Raw genomic sequence first — 7988 nt, forward strand, 5'->3', positions numbered from 1 at the left:
AGGTACTATTTCTTCTTTCTATTTTCCAAACATAGAAAGAAGGATGCCAACCAAACAAATAAAGTTGAGCAATAATGAAATATTGGAAGACAATTGTGATGACATTCCTCTCTTTGGTTGGGCCACTTGGAAAAATAAAGCCTACATCGTACACATAAGCATAATTCACTTTTTTTCAATATGTAAAAACCCTGACTCAACATTTTTTTTTTTTATTTCTTGTGTAATGATGCAATTCGATTAAATTGTATGGTTTGGTTCGGTCCATGGTGCCAGAGGTAGAAATTAAAACCGAATCATTTATTAAAGAACTTTCTATAATGAAATGAAAAGCGAACCATTTATTAAACAGTTTCACAAAAATCTACTTTCATAAAAGAAACCTTAAGGAATTATCTAACACAAACCTACTTTCATAAATGTAAAAAAGAGAAAAGGACAAGAATGCTAGCGTAGTACCTAAGAATTAGGAATGTTAGCACTTGTTGACTGTTAGATGAAACATAAGCAATCTCATCCGTTAATACTCATTGTGTAAAATAACATTCCTACCACTAGCTCTCTACAATCTATCTTCTTCTACTTCTCCGCATCTATCTCCATCTCCGTCTCCGGCTCCCACTCCCTCCCTTTCTCGTTTTCTTCGCAAAGTCACTGCAACTCACGTACGTGTCTCCTTCTCCCTCTCCCGCTCCCACCCCTGATCCATCGTTCACCCCAACCCTCTCCCCTCCCAATTCACCAAGCAGCAGACCAGCAATAAGCAACCAGCGAGCAACAACCAGCGACTAGAGAGACCTGCGAGGAGTGAGCTAAATCTCTATAACGTTTAACCTAGCTCCACTTTATGCCAGAGCTACCTCCCTTTCTCTTGTTTCAAATTTCAAACCAGAACAATGGCGGACAAAGGTGAAGGTCTAGCCATCGGTATCGATCTAGGAACTACATACTCTTGTGTTGGAGTATAGCAACACGATCGTATTGAAATCATAGCTAATGATCAAGGTAACAGGACTACTCCTTTGTACTTTGCCTTCACCGATTCAGAGCGTTTGATCGGAGAGGCGGCAAAGAACCAAGTGGCGATGAATCCGATCAACACCTTTTTTTGTTAGTTTCCTACTATTTCCTTTCTTACCTAATCCGGATCTTTTTTATTTTTCCCTTCTTCTTCTTGAGGTTTGAACATCTATATCGTAATGGAACCTGAAATTGCTTCAGATTTGGTGTTTTGATGTAGATATATGTGTACTTTGCTGAAAAATTAATTCTTTATTATATGCTCTGCTACAGATATTGCTTGTTTCCTCATATGCGTTTGTTCTTCAATTAGTTTTCTTCTTTTACTTATTTTCTTTGGTTTAGCGATGCCTCTGTTCAAAGTGACAGGAAGCTGTGGCCTTTCAAGGTTACTACTGGCCCCATTGACAAGCCCATGATCGGGTTGGAATACAAGGGAGAGGAAAAGCAGTTCTCTACTGAGGAAATTTTCTCCATGGTCTTTATAAAGATGCGTGAAATTGTTGAGGCCTACCTTGGTTCCAGGGTGAAGAACGCCCAGGAAATTTCCTCCATTTTCCTTTCCCTATTCTTGCTTGAATCTGTTGTGAAACTGAAAAAGTTAAATGTTTTGACATTCCTTTCAATCATGATGAGAAAGAAAGAGAGGGCCATTGAAAAGGAAATAAGAGGTGTGATACTCGAGCAGCAGTGGCACAACACAGTTGTAGGGGTGGGGAGAGAGAAAGAGAGGGAGAGAAAAGGTATAACAACAATGGAGTGAGAGTTTGAATTCGTTATCTCCATCCAACGATTATATTTAGGATAAACAAATTCTATGATTAATATTCTATTAGCATTCTTAATTCCTAGATACTACAGTAACATACATATTCCTCTCCCTTAGTAGTTTATGGAAGGAATGTGTCGGAGAAAGTTCAAATTTCTAGTCGTTAGCTTTCAAGCAGGAATATCATAATTAATGACCTAGTCAATGGATGGCCATGCACGTATTTTGATAATCCTCATTAATTTGATTGCTTTTATAGTTTTTTTTTTTTTTTTTTTAATTAATAGAAATCAATAATTGTCGAATCTGCGTTTGTGATTGCTGGAGAGTAGAAACAAGTGGACCCCACTGGCAGCTTTTTTCAATGGAGTTAGGGGAGGCCCGTGGGCCTCTAATTTGAAGGTTCCAAACCTTAGTGATCAGGTGGGCCAGTGACCTTTGAAATTGAAGGTCCCCTTTTTGTTTGTCTCATTCCGTACTTTTACAAAAGCAGGGTGTGATGTAGTGACATCTGTCATATGATTATTGGATAAGTGACCTACGGACGGGTTGCCAAAGTCTTTGGCTTTAGTCGGAAATCAATTTTGTCCAACTGATAATCACCGCCTACTAAGATATAATAGTGAGATTTAATGTGAATTTAGGTCAGGAATGTGATTGGTTAATAGCTATCATCACTTGGCTAGCTTAAAGAACGATGATGATATTGATTTTTTTGGGTGAAAAAAAAGAATAATTAGACATGAACGAGGAAAGGAGTGAAAGGCCGTAATAATGGATCGTAAAAGAGGAAAACGTGAATGGAAGGGTCAACCAGAACAAACCTTAATAATGAATGGTCAAACAAAAAAAAATATAGAATGATAATTTACCTTGTATTAAAGCAATAATCAACCTAGCTATATAGAGAAAATACATATAAAGATGAGTTGAATGAGACAACTGACCATCACGAGGGAAAGATTATGTCATCTGCATCATTTACTTTCTATGTCTTCATTGAATAGGTTTCCAACAACTTAGTAAAGAGTAGAAAAAGAAGGTGGATTCTCCTTTTGATGATGTAGGCACAAAAAGAGTTCATTCGTTTTAAAAAACGAGCTACAATTATTATAGTGTGGGAGAGGAGATGTATGAGCTTCTGCTTTCTTAGTGGTGGAAAGAAACATTGGGAAAAAATCATCTGTAATTTGGATCTGGTACAATTTCGTGAAATATCACCTTCAGGGAGTGACACGTGGTTGATACCAATTCAATAGTCCAGATCTGATTTAAATGACTCTTCATTGATTTAAGTTTTTATTAATTGTACCAGATCTGAACCGTTGCATTGGCATAAGCCACGTATCACCCCCTGAAGGTGGTATTTCATGGAATTGTACTAGATCCAAATTGCAAACGATTTTAACCCGAAACATTGAGGGTGAAAGTTATTGGGAAGAAGAAGAGGGTGGGGTCAGGTTGTAAATGATGGGGTGGTGGTGTTCTGTGTTGGAAGAAGACGATGAGGTGGTTCCACTATAAAGTGTGACATATAAAAAAGTAAAAAAAGGAAAATAATGTTTCTTGGTCATGCAATCCTTGCGTCAGCACAGAAACAATAAAGGAAACACATATGGGTGGGTGAGATTTTTGTATTTCACAAGGATGGGACATAGTGTCATCCCTTTCTTTTCTTTTATTTTTTTCTTGACTACCAAACATTGCCTTAAGTAATCAGACTTGGTGTCAAACATGACCACTATAAAACTTGCCACTTTTTTGAGTAGGACTGTCAAAGGGTAAGGTAGGATAGGGGTTGTTCAATGACGTTATTATGCCCTCCAAGGTAAGGTACAAGGTGGGTGAAGTGTTTCTATTGCCGTGGGATAAGCAGGGTAATTCTTTACACATTGTATAGGGTAAGATAAAGAAATTTGGGTTAAAAAAAATAGAGTTAATCATCACCCATAGTGAAAGAGGAATCCCTTTACCTATAACCATTATTACACTTTTTTTGAATGTCTTATTTTTTTTTTTTTTGGTAAGTTTATGAATGTCTTACACCACTCAAAGGGATTTTGGATCTCTAACATGTCGAGAAGAGGTAATTATGATCAAAGATTTGTAGAATTGTGGGTAAAGGAGAACTTCCATACCTAGTTCCTATAAAGTTACTTCCATCTTAATTTCTTTCTTGAATTCCAGTTGTGAAATCTTGCTGGAATGTCAATTAACGGTGGATTCTGATTAGTTCTCCATTTTATTTTTTTTTAAACTTCCAGTGATTTGCCAACGTTAGCACGGAATGTGAGTAATCAGGCTCTGAAGATCGAACTATTTAGAGAAAAAATCTGCCCTCAGTCAGAAGGTCGGTCGTTCTCTGTGGTCTACGTGCACACAGATGTGCGGAGGAGCGAGAATTTCCCCAGAATCTCAACCCTAAGTGATTCTGATCAACGTCAAAGAAGAATCTCGAGGCGGTTGGCTTACTTTGTTCATCCAGGTCTTCAGGCCAGGCTTTTCCTCCCCACCTGCGATCGTTTTCTCTTCAGTGGAGGGTAATATGGTCCAGTTCTTTTTAACTGTTGGTATTATCCTGAGCCTTGGGTTAACGGCGCATATTAGTGACACCTTAGGGATGATGGGTTATTTTCTGGTGTGTTGCAGGTTGTACGGGTACAAATTTTCAAGGCTCCGTTTAGCTCAACTATTTCATGGCTTTGAGTGAAACCTCCAGTCTGCAAATTAAGAAGTCTCTATTTATGTCTATGGAATTTGTTAGAATTGCTTGAACACTCTTCATACTTAGAAGATGAAGGATACAAATTTTGCATACTTTTCTCTAATACGTCTTGTAGGTTTGAATCCAATGTCCTTGTAAACATGAGTCCCTTATCAAAGCTCGTCTCAAGTCTGTTTGAGATGATTCGATTATGGGTTTGTGTGATTTCATGAACTGCATTTGCTAATAAAACCACAAGAATTGGTTTGTTTACAAAGTGTAAAAATATTAGAGGGCCATAAGTTTGAGTCGAATTGGAGTGTACATTTGATTTGGCAAAGAATCTAATTGATGTAGGTTTTCTATAATAGGGAGTTTGAATGGGAAAAGTGGTAGACTTCGTCCGCTATTTCCTAGTCCAGTATTCTTAGAAAAGAACACAAAGAGCAGAAGAAAGCAAACAAGATTTGCCACTGAAAGAGAGAAAGCAAAGAAAGATATCTTTCACTTGTCTTGCATTTTGCCTGCAAGACATAAACATAGACTTCTTAGTTTGCGGATAAATGGTTTCACTCAAAGCTAAAATACTTGCAATGCGGGAGAGGGGATAAGAACAAGAGGAAAATCAAAGGATCTGTTGTGTTGATGAAGAAAAATGTCTTGGACTTCAACGACTTACACGCCTCTGTACTCCACCGGGTTCATGAGTTCTTGGGAAAGGAGTTTCAATCCAGCTCATCAGTGCTGTTCATGGTGATCTAGGTCAGTTCTTCATCCCCTTTTCTTCTCTTTTCATTCCAAATTTTCTTTGTGAGTGAACTGAAACCCAAGTCCATTATTGCTAGCCCTAATTTTCTTCCTTTCCCTTTTCTCTTCTTTAAAACGTTTTATTCTGTTCTTTGAGATGAAGATTTCATGAAACCCAATTAATTAGTAAGAGTTTAGATTTTTCTTTTCTTTTTTTCGTTTGTTGGGTACTGAAACAAATCAGATCGGAGATCAGAGTAGTTCAGATTGGTTCAAATAACTCTTGGGTTTTTGCTTATCGGAAGGATTAATGTCACAATTGAACCATTAATGGCTTCCGTACGGATGTTTTTACATTATTCTTGTTCTTTTTCTAGTGTTCTTGCTCCTCAAGAAAAGAATCATTGTCTCAAACAAAATTAAAAAAAAAAATGGAAACCAGATGATGGATTAAAGCAGAGTCCCAAATAAACATGACAAGTTGAAGAATATGTCCATGTGGCAGCTCAAGTGGGACCCACATGTTTGCCATGTATGCATCACCATGGCTGATGTGGCTAAAAAAATAAAACACTGTGAAGTAGTACATTTTTAAAGTGTGTGGTCATTGTCTGATATTATCAAACAAAAAATTAGTGCGGTCATTGTCACAAGGCAGAGTGTTGGGGCTAAAGATGGACGCTCTAGACCGAGTTAGGCCCAGATGGTAGCCCATAGAAGAAAGCCCAAGAGGCAAACTACGGGGTGTTTAGTACGTCTACCATTACGGTTTGCTACTTTGGGGGGAGGGGAGAGGGAGGGGAAGGAAATCTGGGCTTACATGGACACTTCTTGATGAACAAAGTTTTCCTTGACTGTGCCGTGAGGTTCATCACATGATTGTAGGAAAAAAAACCACGTTCCCCTCCCCGTTCTTGTGGCCTCATTCACCATTCTCATTAACCGTAGGTGCAAGTAAACTCAGTCCATTTTTAATAATTAAAAATAAACCTCATTGGGCCAATGAGGTTGTAGCTGTCAAAATAGCATTGAGAGATCCAATGTCAGTTGTAGCTGTTTCTTGATGGCATGTTATATATTTTTCTGACATGGGATGATTTTTTTTGTGCAGGCAAAGTGCAAGACAAGGGAAAGATGTCTATTATTTTGCAATGGTTATTTCATGTCTTCTTCTTGTTTCTTTGTTTTCTCCTTCCCTTTGTGGTCTTTTTCAAGAATACTAGACTAGGAAATCGGCGACGAAACCTATCACCTTCCTCATTCAAGCTCCCTATAATAGAGAATTTCCATCAATTAGGCTCTTTACCACACCAAAAACTCCAATCTTTGGCTCAAACTCATGACCCTCTTATGCTGTTGCACTTTAGAAGCAAACCAATTCTTGTAGTTTCATCAGCCGATGTGGTTTGTGAAATCACCCAAATCCATGACCTAATCATCTCAAGCAGACCTGAGACGAGTTTTGGTAGGCGACTCTTTTATGATTACAAGGACATTGGATTCACACCCTCTGACGTGTATCGGAGAAAAGTACGCAAAATTTTTGTCTTCCATCTTCTAAGTATGAAGAGGGTTCAAAGCCAAGTAAAAAAAAAAAAATCTCATCTGGTTATTTATTTATTTATTTGGATACACGGTTATGTACCCTATTACTTAGAACTGTGGATGTCGGTAAAAAACGATCTGTTACTTGAGGTTCATGGTTTCCAAGACAAGAAAAGTTTGATCCACTAGTCCTGTGCGGTGTGGTGTGACAAGGAAGGACAAAGAGCAAAATATAGCATTTGCTTTGCTCTACTTTTGTCTACGCTTCCAACACATGGAATATTTTATATTAATAAATTTTCACTTTTTGTGTTTACACCCAAAAAGGAGAAACGCTATATTCTTAATCAACAAGATTCAAGTATCAGACATGAAAAAGAATCATCCAACCTTAAACCCCAAATGGTTCAAATTATTAAAAAACTCAGTTAGGAATGCAGAGTTCTAATCCTAAATGACTCACCAACCTGAATCTTGATTAGGCCTTACCATGTCTAACCTATCAAGGCCAAAGGGTGCTTTAATACTGTTGTTCAAACTAAAATTGTATTAATTATTTTCATTGTCTTTTTTTTCTTATAGGATATGTTTAGTATCGGAACTGATCCCACAAGTATACTCCTAAAATGGACAATGATAGAAGTTTTAAAGCATCTGAAAGTCATGAAAGAATTTTAGGAGAAAGTAAGGGGGTCACGAGGAACAAAGCAAATGTTACAGAAGTTGATATAAAACGAATACACTATTTGAATGCAGTGATTAAGGAGACATTAAGACTGCATCCTCCAGTTACTTTAACCATATTTCTGAAAATAAATAATCAAAGATTTATGTTGAATTATTCTATTTATTGGTGTCTATGTTGAATCTCTGGATTGGTCATACTATCTGTGCACACTTACTTTCTGGATTGGGCGTACTTTCTATGCACACTTATTGGTACTCCAACCATTATTGAATCTGTCATAAATTTCTAGTGCTTTATTTTACCATTTGGTAAAGTTTGCTTAAGTTGAATCTTGACATGTGAGAGACTAGGCAGCTCAGGGTCTACTTGAGAACCAAAACATTTCATTCGGATTGGGCCTCCCACATGGCTAATCTAGATACTTGTTAAAGAGATTCCTTCCTCGATATCTTTGTAGGAAAACCTGATATAAGCAGGAGATTGATGTAGAGTTGCACATAACTGTAGGCAACTTG

At 37.6% G+C, this 7988-nt stretch overlaps 1 long non-coding RNA gene across 4 annotated transcripts; it reads left to right on the top strand.

Annotated features, from left to right (window-relative positions):
* The first annotated feature begins 572 nt into the window (after positions 1-572).
* LOC122058879 lies at positions 573-7100 on the top strand. Of its 4 annotated transcripts, none has more exons than XR_006133973.1 (4): positions 573-1110; positions 4054-4329; positions 4439-5255; positions 6352-7100. It is a non-coding gene; the product is annotated as an uncharacterized LOC122058879 (long non-coding RNA). The 4 variants fall into 4 exon arrangements; XR_006133971.1 differs by lacking the exon at positions 573-1110 and adding an exon at positions 3803-3875; XR_006133972.1 differs by lacking the exon at positions 573-1110 and adding an exon at positions 3865-3907.
* The last annotated feature ends 888 nt before the right edge of the window (positions 7101-7988 follow it).

The sequence above is a fragment of the Macadamia integrifolia genome, chromosome 13, assembly GCF_013358625.1.
Source record: "Macadamia integrifolia cultivar HAES 741 chromosome 13, SCU_Mint_v3, whole genome shotgun sequence".
NCBI classification, from domain to species: Eukaryota; Viridiplantae; Streptophyta; class Magnoliopsida; order Proteales; family Proteaceae; genus Macadamia; species Macadamia integrifolia.